The following is a 13514-nucleotide window of genomic DNA, read 5'->3' as shown; positions in this document are numbered from 1 at the left end:
TTGTGGGCCAGGTCGTTTCTGAAAAAAGAGCTTTATAGCTCAGTGGGCCTTGCTTGGTAAAATAAAAAAAAGTTTAGTTTTAAACTAAAATCTTGAGATGGATTCTAAAATCCATCGCTCGACTTGCCATCTGGCCAACGTGCAGCCCCAGCCTACAACAGCTCTCGTCAGTGCCAGGGAGCCTGGCATCCAAGTATCTAGCCAGGCTCAACACAGGTTAGCTTCTCAGGTGTGTCAAGAGATCAGGTGCACTAAAGTTGATTTGGACGTTGGTCAATTATGATTCGTGGAGGGGGGTGGGAGGGTGGGCTGGAGTTCTTGCAACAGCGTACTGAACTGCATTGTGAACCCCAGTGACCCGAGTTTGATTCCTCTCAACAAAGTAGTGCAGAATTTAGCGACCCAAAAAAAGGTGACGGACTGAGTCCACACCTGACCGAGATCTGAACACGATTGTGGTTTTCGACGAGGGCCTCCCCATGCCGTGTGGGTCGCAGGCGAGGGTAACTTGACCATACTTCACCACGCTGGTCAGTCCCGGGTTAAAGACAAGGAAGCGGGATGTGGGATCATATAAATACAGAACAAACCGTGTTTTGTTTTTGCTCCACTGCCCACGACGTAGCACATCCGCGCAGCCGTCCAATGACAACCGTTCCACCGGACTACCAAAGGCTCAAGCCCGCTTAGCTTCTGCGGTGGGTCTGACTTGATCGTGGGTGCATTCCGGGTGATTGGGCCATAGACCGCAGCTGCCACGCTGTGTCTGCATTAGCGCAGAGTGGGCCGCACCAATTGACGTCGTCGCATTTCGTGTATTTACGACAGCCGTTCGCGGTTGGGCATCACGCCACGTCTCGTGGGCAAAGCGCCACGTCGTGCGCTGCGGGTTAGTGGAGTTTGAGCAGAGTGGCGCGTCCCGTAATCTAATTTGACGAGATTTTGCATTTAGGGCGAAATTGCACACGCACGGGCCAAAAAAAAAAACCAAAAAGACAAAAAAGCACCCGCGTATAATAAAGTTTGGTCGTAAATTAGAATGGTATGGAGAAATAAAAAATTGAGATGCGATAAAACAAACAATGATTCATTCATGACGTGCGCGCCCCGGGACCTCCTGGCACGGTGGTGAACGTGGAGGTGATATCACCTGGCGCTACGCCAAGTGGTCAAACAGGCGGCGGGGCAGCTGAGCAAGCATACCGTGGGACAGTAACCCTACCAGATAGAAGGGCAGTCACTCCATCAGACAGCTGGGCAGTCAGTCGGCGAGTTAGCTGGCAGTTTACTAAGCCAAACAGCAGGGTGGTTATCCATGATAGATGGCCATCTGAGCAGACAGCTGGGCAGCAATCTAGCCAGATTGAAGGGTAATCGCGTAGTTAAACTGGTTAGGCATATAACAGCCACACTCTGGGAGAGATCCTAAGTCATTCAGCAAGGCAAGTGACTTAGCCAGACAAACGCGGAGCATCGCCACCGATGTTAGCCACAACGAGGATTTTAACCAAGGTCTACGGTTTCATAGTGCAATGCAATAAACCCCTATGTGCCACCACTCCCCCTGCTCTTGGTTTATTACCGCACAAACCGCAGACGGAGAGTGTAATTAATCTCGTGCCGTGTTTCTGGACTGCACCAAATGGGCACCATGGTCTTCGCTGAGTGCGATGGCCTTTTAACACTCGGCGGCATTTGTTCAACAGGCCACAACTCTGCTGATGAGACTTGGAGAAGTTGAAACGGTTCCAGAGTTTCTGCTGCTTAAGCAAATTCTCATTTTTTTCCACTGCCCCCAAGCTCAGGATCTCTCTTCCCCCAGACATCCGTGCTGTCGACTCCCTTGCTCCTATTCAAGTCCAGGCTCAATACCTTCACATATCCCCCTGCCTACAACTGACTGCCTCTTTCTCTGTCGATAAAATAAATATACCCCCTGTTTCTGTACAAGCGTATTTAGACGCTGTGTACATCCCCATTGGTTTGCACTGTCTCACACAGAGACCCATTGATTCGCACAGAAACTCATAGACTCGCAGAAAGACCCAGAGGCTCGAATCAGGAACCGATTGACACACACAGAGACCCATAGACTCACACAGAGACCCATAAGACTCGCACGGAGACTCAACAGGGAAATTGATATCGCGACATTCGTAATGTCGTGAAAATTAATATCGTATTGCATGGTGGAAAATTATATCGCAGTCACCCACCCAACGGTAGAACTCTGCTCCACAGTAGCGCGACTCACAATCTCCTCGTCGCCTCTCCACCATGGACTAGGACCGCCACTGCCGTCTGGAATGCGGCTGTCTTTTTCATTGTCTCGATGCTGGCAAAAAGGTCCCGTAGATAGAACTGTTCAACCCGAGCTATTCATACTTTGATCTTGCATTGTCTTAGTACTGTTCGCTTTTTGGCGTTGTTCTCTGGACTAACACTGGTGGTGAGGCAAGGCCATAAAGAAGGATGCCTCTGGTGTGTAGGCCAATCAGTTTCAAAGACAATGCATATATAATCAGAGTTTGTTTTGTTTGCATATTTGGCCACAAGTACGTGTGGTTAATGCAGACTTGATGCCTTGCAATAGGTGTCAATTTGGTGTTTGAACATCTTAACACCTGCTTTATTGCCAGAACGAGTAAAACCTATTCTTATTTTTCATCGTCATCATCCCGCTGCTACTGCTGTACATTCGCACAGGAGCGCTCAATCCACACCGACTTCTCAAAGACACTTCAAAACTAAACTACAAAAAAAACGATGTTTTATTTTACCAGGTAAGGCCCACCGAGCTCTATAGCTCTTTTTCAGAAGCGACCTTGCGACAAACGATAACTCAACGAAGTGACTTATCATGTGTAAATTGATAGCAGTCAAATACTCTCAGCGCATGTTTCTAAAAGTGGAAGGAAAAACCGGAGGACCCGGAGAGAAATCCACGCGACCACGGAGAGACACGCAAACTCCAAATATAGAGGCCTCAGGGTCGGGATCGAACCCACGACCTCCTGTATACCAGGTGAGGTAGTAAACATTTAGCCACCGTGGCGCAACTTAAAGGCCCCACCTCCATCACCTGCCTCTCGCGAGGAGACTGAGTTTGGCTCCGCACCTCATAGGGTCACGGTGAATGTATGTCAGTGAAGTATTTTTCTACGTCGTTATTTTGTATTGCTTTCATTACTCTTTCACCCCACGCTCACGGAGAATTGCTTGACGACATAACCGATTGGTGCCAGAACGATGTATGCATGTTGAACTTCTTTCGCACCGTACCTAGCTAACCGCGACAATCGGAGGTGCGGGTGACTGTGCCTCTAACCTGAGCATATTGGCACAAGGCAGATGAAAGTGGAAACAAATAACGAGATGTATAAGTGGACACCTAGGGGCCATCTGCCCCATGGTGCGTGACGACGACGATGACACTCCGACCCTTTCCCCCCAACACACGAGGTAATTTCACGAGGTCTACAGATTGCGTTTCATTGCACCGTTTCCCCGTGACCACAGTGACAAAATTACGCAGCCGAAATTACGTCCCGTGGGTCGGCACTTTTGAGTAACGTCCGCTCTGCATGGTGGGAGGAAAATGTGCAAGCAGCTGAAATTGAACAGGAGGATAGTCCCAGAGTTTGGCGATGCACAACTCCCGTGCAAAAAAATGTATTGCTATTATTAAGCTTGCGTGAGTGATGGCAAACGTAAATATATTTTTTTTATAAATGATCTAGGTCGGCAACAAGTTCATTAGGATGTGAAATCAGATGTCCGCAGGTGCGTATGGTCCAACGCAGCTGTTGCCAAAACTGACGGGCAGATTCAGAATCGCTGTTTATCCCCGGGGGAATCCGATGAGCTGTGAAGCTCTTTTTCACGCGTGTCCGCTGTTATCGCGTATGTCTAGTAGGGAACTGTGGGCCACTGTCTGCTCGACCATTGTTCACAGACCACCATCATAATAATCATAATGCGATTTTCAACGCGCTGCAAAATATTTCACGGACGTAATCGACCGTGATCTCTGAGGCGTAAGAGTCAAGCTCAGTGCCATTCTAAATCCAGGCGTAAATTAGGTGGGGCCTTAAAGAGGGTGCCTCTACGGTAGAGGCGGGGTCTTTAAGTGTCTCTTAGAAGTCGGTATAGATGTAACGCTGAGGGGGACAATGACGATGGTGGTGGTTATGATGATGGTCGTAGTGATGATTATGACGGTGGTGGTTGTGAATTGTGATGGTGGTGGTGATGACGATGGTGGTGATGATGATGGCGGTGGTCGTGATGATCGTGGTAGTGGTGATGATGGTGGCGGTGATGATTATGACGGTGGTTATGATGGTGGTTTCAAGTTTTCAAGTTTCATTTATTAGGTATAGCCCTGTGAGCCATGCGGCTCTTAAGTCCGGTGCAACCGCAACAAACAAAATATGAATGACGCGCAACAGAAACATCCTGGAATAAACCAGCAAATATTTAAAAAAAACGTATTAAAACGCTGTCACAATGTGGTGCAAGCCAACAGCAACAACAACCATAAGACAATTTAGATTAACTAGCACATGGCTGAGCATTTAGTGATCAAAGACTCCGCCCTCTCAAACTCCCCGTGAGTAATGGAGCGGCCGCTGAGAGTGCGGATGAGATTCCAAACCTGTGCAGTGTGCGCATGACGGCTCCGATTTGGCAAACAGAAGTTTTTAGTTTGAAAAATCTGTCGGACTGCACAGCCCCCCCCCTCCCTCCCTCCCTCCAACATCGGCTGCGTAACCCTCTGTGGAAGCTGCCCGGCCTTTCTACGCACGCGAAGGCGTCCGTTTTTTTCCCGGCCACGGTCGTGACGTCCAATTCCCGTTGCACGCGAAACGTCGAATCCTTTCATCTGTCGACGACGGCGGTTTGAGACATTCAGGGCTGGCCATGGCCCATGATCTGTCCTGGGTTTAACCCAGGCTGAGGTTTCCAGCGCGAGGAGCTCACAGATCCTCGACAGATCTCGGACACCGTCTCGTGAGTTCGCGAGCTCCTCCCGGCCGGCGAGAAAATCTGCGTCGGCTGTTTTCACAGCCACCGCGTGCACGGGCAGCGTCGTCTCACAAGCCCACCGGCGCCACGTCACGGGGCATCGACGCTCGACGGCTCGCCTGGCACCGTGTATGTGCGGTTGCGGCACGCCGCCCCGTCGCCCCGTCGCGCCGGCAGCGCTGCTGCTGCTGCTGCTGCGCCACGCACTGCCGGTCCGCCCGCTGGCACCCCCCGGCACATGCGGGTGGCGCGGTCCGTTTTGCAATGGCACCTGAAGCTGTTTGGCTCCGCAGCACCAGGAGGGATTTGTTCTCCTCACGGAGCTGAGTCATCTGATTAAGCTCGGTACCCCTCGAGTTCGTTGATGAGCTCCTTATGATGCTTGGCAAGCTCCAGCTGCTGCCTGAGTTTCCCCCACCCTCCTCCTCCTCGGCCTGCGAGTCCACAGGGGACGTGATGTCCAGCCGGCACCCCTGCATCGTGGCGATGCCTTCGCCCCGCGCCTGCAACAGCTGCACCTGCAGTGGTGATTGTGATGCAGTGGTGGTGATGATGATGCAGTGGTGGTGATGATGACGGTGGTGGTGATTCTGGTGGTGGTGGTGATTCTGGTGGTGGTGGTGATGAAGGCCACATTCCAGACGGCTAGGGCTGCCACAGAGTAACCACACCGTGCACCAATAACAAAATTAAAACCACTCTAAAACAAAAAGGGGAAGGAGGGGGGGTGTTGTAAATCGTTAATCTAAAAGGCGTGAAAACGATTCACTTGATTTTTATTGACCAATCTAAATAGTTGTGCAATGGGCAGTTACAGAAAAAATAATGGTATTTCAACTAAACAACACACACACATATAATCCGTATAGTATCCGCGACAGTTTCTGCCGAACCTTTTCCCACGGCCTTGACGAGCACAAGACGAGGAACCACCGCTCGAAAGAATTCTGGCAGCGAGGAGCCACAACCACCAAGAGGACAAATGCGGACGTGCAGCACCTTTAACAACAAAAAATAAGTAATATATATATTTTTTTAAAACACGCTTTAATGAAATGTACCGTACGATTTTTCGATTTAAAGCTTTCGTGACTGCAAGGATTCATCTTCTTTGGTTCTTTCGGTAAAGTCACGTAGAATGATAATAAAATAAAACAATATTGTTGGGCCACTTTCTACGTGACTTTACCGAAAGAACCAAAGAAGATGTACCGTACGAGTTAATGGAAGAACTCCACAACTCCAGGAAGTGGCCCCGAAGTTTGCCACAACGTAAGGGGACCGTGGGCAATTACAGCCAACGTGAGTTGAGCGTGGACAATTAGAGCCAAGCCGAAACATAACGTATAAAAATCAGTGTTTAAAAATATATATTAAATATATATTGAAGCTCTGTCGTCCCGACAGGTTTGTTCCTTTCACCCGAAGAAGGCCACTTGTGTTGTGGCCGAAACGTCGTGAGAATTTTATTGTGTTATTTTATTTTATTATTTTATTCTCATTCTACGTGACTTTACCGAAAGAACCAAAGAAGATGAATCCTTGCAGTCACGAAAGCTTTAAATCGAAATATATATATATTTTATGATAGAATATAGTATTGTCATCAGTATGACATATGTTTACCAAGTTTGCGGTCGATACCACATTGGGTAGTGGATTAGAATTGAGTTACAAGATTTGAGGATACAACAACAACAAAGAGATTTCGATTTAAAACTTTCGTGACTGCAGGGATTCATATTCTTGGTTCTTTCGGCTAAGTCACGAAGAAGGGAAATAATAAAATAAAGTTTAATATTTTCATTTATTATTTTATTATTTCCCTTCTACGTTACTTTTACCGAAAGAACCAAGAGTATAAATAACAACAGAGTGAGTTAATAAAAAGCGTGTAAAATAAAAAAAACACGCACAGACAGTGTCTACTACGTCTGGTAAGATTCACAATGGGCCAGCAAACCCGCAGGGACTCCCAACACCGCTCCCTCCATCGTAAACCCCCACGGGCCCCCGCCTTCGACGCGGCTTTGGGTTGAGTTTATTCTGGGTTCTTTCTTACTTGAAAGTCGTCACTTTTACAACGCGAGCACGTTCACGCCGCCACACGGCCGCGTTTCATGAACACACAAATACAGACAAAGATCCCCCGAGTAGCCTTAACCCGACTGTTAGGGGCAAGTGCTGTTAGCGAGCAGCACCTATGAAGGTCGGCACGGCACACGAGGGGGGGGTGGAGGGGTGTCCAACACCGCGCCCGATCGCCTTTGTATCCCCAGTGGCGATGTCTACACACCCCACCATGTACTTACTCATTTTGAGGCTGAGTCGACCTAGGGGAGGCCCGGGACCGGTGCAGATAATCGTCACTGGTGTTGGCCGTGAGCGGGAATCGAACTCGGCTACCCCGGGTTTCGTAGCGCAGAGCGCTAACCGCTTCAGCTCCCCCCCACACACACACCAACAGACACACCAACAGACACACACAGACACAGACACACAGACACACACACCAACAGACACACACACACACAGACACACACACCAACAGACATACACACACACCAACAGACATACACACACAGACACACCAACAGACACACACACCAACAGACACACACAGACACACACACCAACAGACACACACATACCAACAGACACACACAGACACACACACACCAACAGACACACCAACAGACATACACACACACACACACCAACAGACACACACACCAACAGACACACACAGACACACACACCAACAGATACACCAACAGACATACACACACAGACACACCAACAGACACACACACACCAACAGACACACACAGACACACACTCCAACAGACACACACACACCAACAGACACACACAGACACACACACCAACAGACACACCAACAGACATACACACACACACACCAACAGACACACACACCAACAGACACACATACCAACAGACACACACAGAGACACACACCAACAGACACACATACATACCAACAGACACACCAACAGACACACATACACCCAACAGACACACCAACAGACATACACACCAACAGACACACACCAACAGACACACCAACAGACATACAACAACAACCGCCATTCACCACTAAGTGGCGGTGACGTCACCACGACGCTTGTGCCAGGCTATGTGCACCCTGAGGCCACGTGAAGTGTCGAACGCCCGCTGGCAGGAGGTCACGGAGCAGACCCAAGTGCCACGGGTCGACTGACTGAGATGACTGGCTGATGCACCACCTGTGCCCCCTACTGTGCCAACCTGCTGTGCTTTAGCCACCCGGCGCTCCGCTCGTTGTTGTGAGCGTCGCTCCTCCGCCCTCCGTTGTTGTTGGAGGGCGACTGCCTCCAACTGCCCAGTAGCGTCCTTCACGAGCCTCCTCCACAGAGGCCGATCTTGACACCGCTGGTACCAGTCATCGGCAAGTCCACTCAGCTCCACGTCCTCCTGTACCACATCACTCCATCTCTTTTCTAGCCCGTGCCACGCCCGTTTAGCCCCTTCGATACGGCCGAACAAAAGCTGTTTCGGCATGCGGTGGCTGGGCATGTGGGCTACATGACCCAGCCATCGCAGCCTTGCCCGCCGGAGGAGCTCACCGATGGGACCTTGCCCAGATCTTTCAAGGATTTGTGAGCTCCTCACACAATCCAGTCTGGTTAAACCCATGATGGATCGTAGGCAGGCCAGCCTAAATGTTTCTAACCGGCGAAGATGTCCCATTAGGGGGGTCCACGTTTCGCAAGCGTAGAGAAGGGAGGGAATAACAGTGGCCGAGAAGACCTGAAGCTTAGTGCGGAGCGACAAACCAGGTAGCTTCCACACAGCATTACGCAACCGATGAAAATATATTGCCGTTCGACTGATTCGGAGTGAGACCTCTGCTGTTAAACTAGAGCCGGTCATAAGCACACTGCCCAGGTATGGGAAACTCTCCACTCTCTCTACAACTGCCCCATCACCGATTGGGAGTTGTGGGGGTGGAGTGTCCGATGGTACATAATACCCAGGCAGGTGCTTAGTTTTGGTGGGGCTGATGGTAAGGCCCCACCTCTTAGTGGCACGCTCCAGTCTCAGCAGCAGCGTCTCCAACTCCTCCTCTGAATGAGCAGCTATTACCAAATCATCAGCATACATAACGTGGTTGAGCAATAGGGAGCCATCCCTTGACCGCACCCGGGCATCGATCAGCCTCCCATTATATCTGTACCATATGGAGATTCCCCCGGTACAGCTATTGAAGGCTTCACGAACTACGTGGTCAAAATAGATGTTAAATAATGTGGGAGCCAGAGGACATCCCTGTCGCACCCCAAGGTGTACAGGGAATGGCTCTGACTCCCGGCCACGTAGTTTTACCTGGGCCCGCTCACCATCATGAAGGTCCTTAATGATCGTGAGCAGAGGGTCAGGGACTCCAAAAGCACGAAGAACAACCCAGAGCCCAGGCCTACTGATGGTATCATAGGCCTTGACCAGGTCAATAAAACAGAGATGTAGGTCTTGTTGGAATTCCCTACACCTCTTCTGTAGCAGACGGACAGAAAATACGGGATCTGTGGAGGACCGCCCTTTCCTGAAACTGCATTGGGGCTCTGCAAGCCTCTCCTCAGCGTGCCTGGCGAGGCGATGTTGAATAATCCTTGCCAGGACCTTTCCCGGCACACTGAGGAGTGAGATGCCCCTGTAGTTGTTACAGTCTGTGCGGTTCCCCCTCTTAAAAAGGGGGACCACCAGGGCATCGTTCCAATCCTGCGGAACCCGTCCAGTGGTCCAGACTGTTGTTATGATGTCATATAGGGCAGTCTGTGCACAAACGCCACCCTCCCTCAGCATTTCGCTTGGGAGATCATCTCTGCCCACTGCCTTTCCTGGTCTCAGACTTCGGATCGCCTTCAGTACTTCCTCAACAGATGGTACTTCAACCAGCCACTCACAGGGGGTGACTTCTTCCAATATTTGAGGCACCGCAGCCTCAGCTGCCACGATGTTTTCCTGGCTGAGGGATTTTCCCTCCCCCAGGACCTCACAGAAATGCTCAGCAAATCTGCAAACCTTTTCCTGGGGGTCGGAGATTGGATCACCGTTTTTTCCCCTAATAATGGTAATAGGTGTAGCGCTGCAGGTTACACCAACAGACACAACACACATACAGACACACCAACAGACATACACACAGACATACACACACACACACGCCAACAGACACACACACCAACACACACACACACATCAACATACACGCGTACAAATCTGCGCGATGTTGCGTGACAAGACGCCGGGCAGTCGACTGTTTGGGTTGCATTGCTCAATAACCCAGAGTCCTTGTCGCGTGGAAACGGGCGCCGTAAAACAGCCACTTGGGCTAGCTCTTGGCCAAGAGTGGACGCTTTACGACCGAGCGGTCATCACGGCCTCATCAGGGGTTGTTGGTTTATTATGCGACTCTATTCGCGATTCGGGCCAGACTTGCGATTGTAAAACAAAAAAAATGCGGCAATAACAACCGGAGCGAGCGGCCGCTCGATCGAATGGTTCTCTCACCCTTTGTAGTTTTTTTTTGGCCAACGTGAGATGCGACGTTTTTTTCTCTTGAGGGGAGGAAGAGGGTGCAGGGGAAGGGGTTGGCATGCCGCCTCCCCCCCTACCGTGTGTAAGGGTTTAACTGGACGTCTGTGAAAAAGAGCTTCATAGCTCATCGGATTCCTCCAGCATTTATGAAGATTCTGATTCTAAAACTGGGAACCCCTTCTCCACTTTACTGCCGCTCACCCGCCTCCTCGTCCTGCTCCTCCGTCCTTCCCCTCGCTGTGGAGCCCAGCGCACGGCCCCCTCCAGCCCATGCCCCCTCATCCAGCCCCTGTGGGGCCCAGCGCCCGGCCTCTCATCCAGCCCCTGTTGGGCCCAGCACCCAGGCCTCTCATCCAGCCTCTGTTGGGCCCAGCGCCGGGGCTTCTAATCCAGCCCCTGTGGGGCCCAGTGCCCGGCCCCATCATCCAGCCCCTGTGGGGCCCAGGACCCGGCCCCCTCATCCAGCCCCTATGGGGCCCAGCGCCCGGCCCCCTCATCCAGACCCTGTGGGGCCCAGCGCCCAAGCCTCTCATTCAGCCCCTATGGGGCCCAGCGCTCAGGCCCCCTCATCCAGCCCCTGTGGGGCCCAGCGCCTGGCCCCTCCTTCAGCCCCTGTGGGGCCCAGCGCCCGGCCCCCTCATGCAGCCCCTATGGGGCCCAGCGCTCAGGCCCCCTTATCCAGCCCCTGTGGGGCCCAGCGCCTGGCCCCTCCTTCAGCCCCTGTGGGGCCCAGCGCCCGGCCCCCTCATGCAGCCCCTGTGGGTCCCAGCACTCAGGCCCCTCATCCAGCCCCTGTGGGGCCCAGCGTCCGGCCCCCTCATACAGCCCCTATGGGGCCCACCGCCCAGGTCTCTCATCCAGCCCCTGTGGCACCCAGCGCCCAGGCTCATCCAGCCCCTGTGGGCCCAGTCCCCGGCCCTCTCATCCAGCCCCTATGGGGCCCAGTGCCCAGGCGCCTCATCCAGCCACTGTGGGGTCCAGCGCCCGGTCCCCTCATCCAGCCCCTATGGGGCCCAGCGCCCGGCCCCCTCATCCAGACCCTGTGGGGCCCAGCGCCCAGGCCTCTCATTCAGCCCCTATTGGGCCCAGCGCTCAGGCCCCCTCATTCAGCCCCTGTGGAGCCCAGCGCCCGGCCACTAATTCAGCCCTTGTGGGGCCCAGCGCCCAGGCCCCCTCATCCAGCCCCTGTTGGGCCCAGCGCCGGGGCCTCTAATCCAGCCCCTATGGGGCCCAGCGCCCAGGCCTCACATCCAGCCCCTATGGGCCCTAGCGCCCGGGTCCCTCATTCAGCCCCTATGGGGCCCAGCGCCCAGGCCCCCTCATCCGGCCCCTGTGGGGCCCAACAACGCCCAGGCCCCTCATCCAGCCCCTGTGGGTCCCAGCGCCCGCCCCCCTGATCTAGCCCCTATGGGGCCCAGCGCCCGGCCCCTCCTTCAGCCCCTGTGGGGCCCAGTGCCCGGCCGCCTCATTCAGCCATTGTGGGTCCCAGCGCTCAGGCCCCTCCTTCAGCCCCTGTGGGGCCCAGCGCACGGCCCCCTCATTCAGCCCCTGTGGGTCCCAGCGCTCCGGCCCCTCATCCAGCCCCTATGGGGCCCAGCGCCCGGCCCCCTCATTCAGCCCCTGTGGGGCCCAGCGCCCGGCCCCCTCATTCAGCCCCTGTGGGGACCAGCGCCCGGCCCCCTCATTCAGCCCCTATGGGGCCCAGCGCCCAGGCCCCCTCATTCAGCCTCTGTGGGGCCCAGCACCCGGGCCTCTCATCCAGCCCCTATGGGGCCCAGTGCCCGGCCCCATCATCCAGCTCCGAAGGGCCCAGCGTCCGACCCCCTCATCCAGCCCCTATGGGGCCCAGCACCCAGGCGCCTCATCCAGCTCCTATGGGGCCCAGCGCCCGGGTCCCTCATTCAGCCCCTGTGGGGCCCAGAGCCCGGCCCCCTCATTCAGCCCCTATGGGGCCCACAGCCCATGCCTCTCATCCAGCCCCTGTGGGGCCCAGTGCCCAGGCCTCTCATCCAGCCCCTGTGGGGCCCAGCGCCCGGGTCCTTCATTCAGCCCCTGTGGGGCCCAGCGCCCGGCCCCCTCATCCAGCCCTTGTGGGGCCCAGCGCCCGGCCCCTCCTTCAGCCCCTGTGGGGCCCAGCGCCCAGCCCCCTCATTCAGCCCCTGTGGGTCCCAGCGCTCAGGCCCCTCATCCAGCCCCTGTGGGACCCAGCGCCCGGCCCCCTCATCCAGCTCCTAAGGGCCCAGCGTCTGGCCCCCTCATAAGCCCCTACGGGGCCCACCGCCCAGGTCTCTCATCCAGCCCCTGTGGCGCCCAGTGCCCAGGCTTCTCATCCAGCCCCTGTGGGGCCCAGCGCCCGGGCTCATCCAGCCCCTATGGGGCCCAGCGCCCGGCCCCCTCATCCAGACCCTGTGGGGCCCAGCGCCCAGGCCTCTCATTCAGCCCCTATTGGGCCCAGCGCTCAGGCCCCCTCATCCAGCCCCTGTGGGGCCCAGCGCCCGGCCCCCTCATCCAGCCCCTGTGGGGCCCAGCGCCCGGCCCCCTCATCCAGCCCCTGTGGGGCCCAGCGCCCGGCCCCTCCTTCAGCCCCTGTGGGGCCCAGCGACCGCCCCCCCTGATCTAGCCCCTATGGGGCCCAGCGCCCGGCCCCTCCTTCAGCCCCTGTGGGGCCCAGTGCCCGGCCCCCTCATTCAGCCCCTGTGGGTCCCAGCGCTCAGGACCCTCATCCAGCCCCTGTGGGGCCCAGCGCCCGGGGCTCTCATCCAGCCGCTATGGGGCCCAGCGCCCGGGCCCCTCATCCAGCCCCAGTGGGGCCCAGCGCCCGGCCCCCTCATTCAACCCCTGTGTGGCCCAGTGCCCGGGCCCCTCATTCAGCCCCTGTGGGTCCCAGT

This window comes from Petromyzon marinus, chromosome 29, assembly GCF_048934315.1.
Source record: "Petromyzon marinus isolate PM22_M1 ecotype Great Lakes invasive population chromosome 29, UKy_Petmar_22M1.pri1.0, whole genome shotgun sequence".
NCBI classification, from domain to species: domain Eukaryota; kingdom Metazoa; phylum Chordata; class Hyperoartia; order Petromyzontiformes; family Petromyzontidae; genus Petromyzon; species Petromyzon marinus.
Note: the sequence above shows the minus strand (reverse complement) of the source record.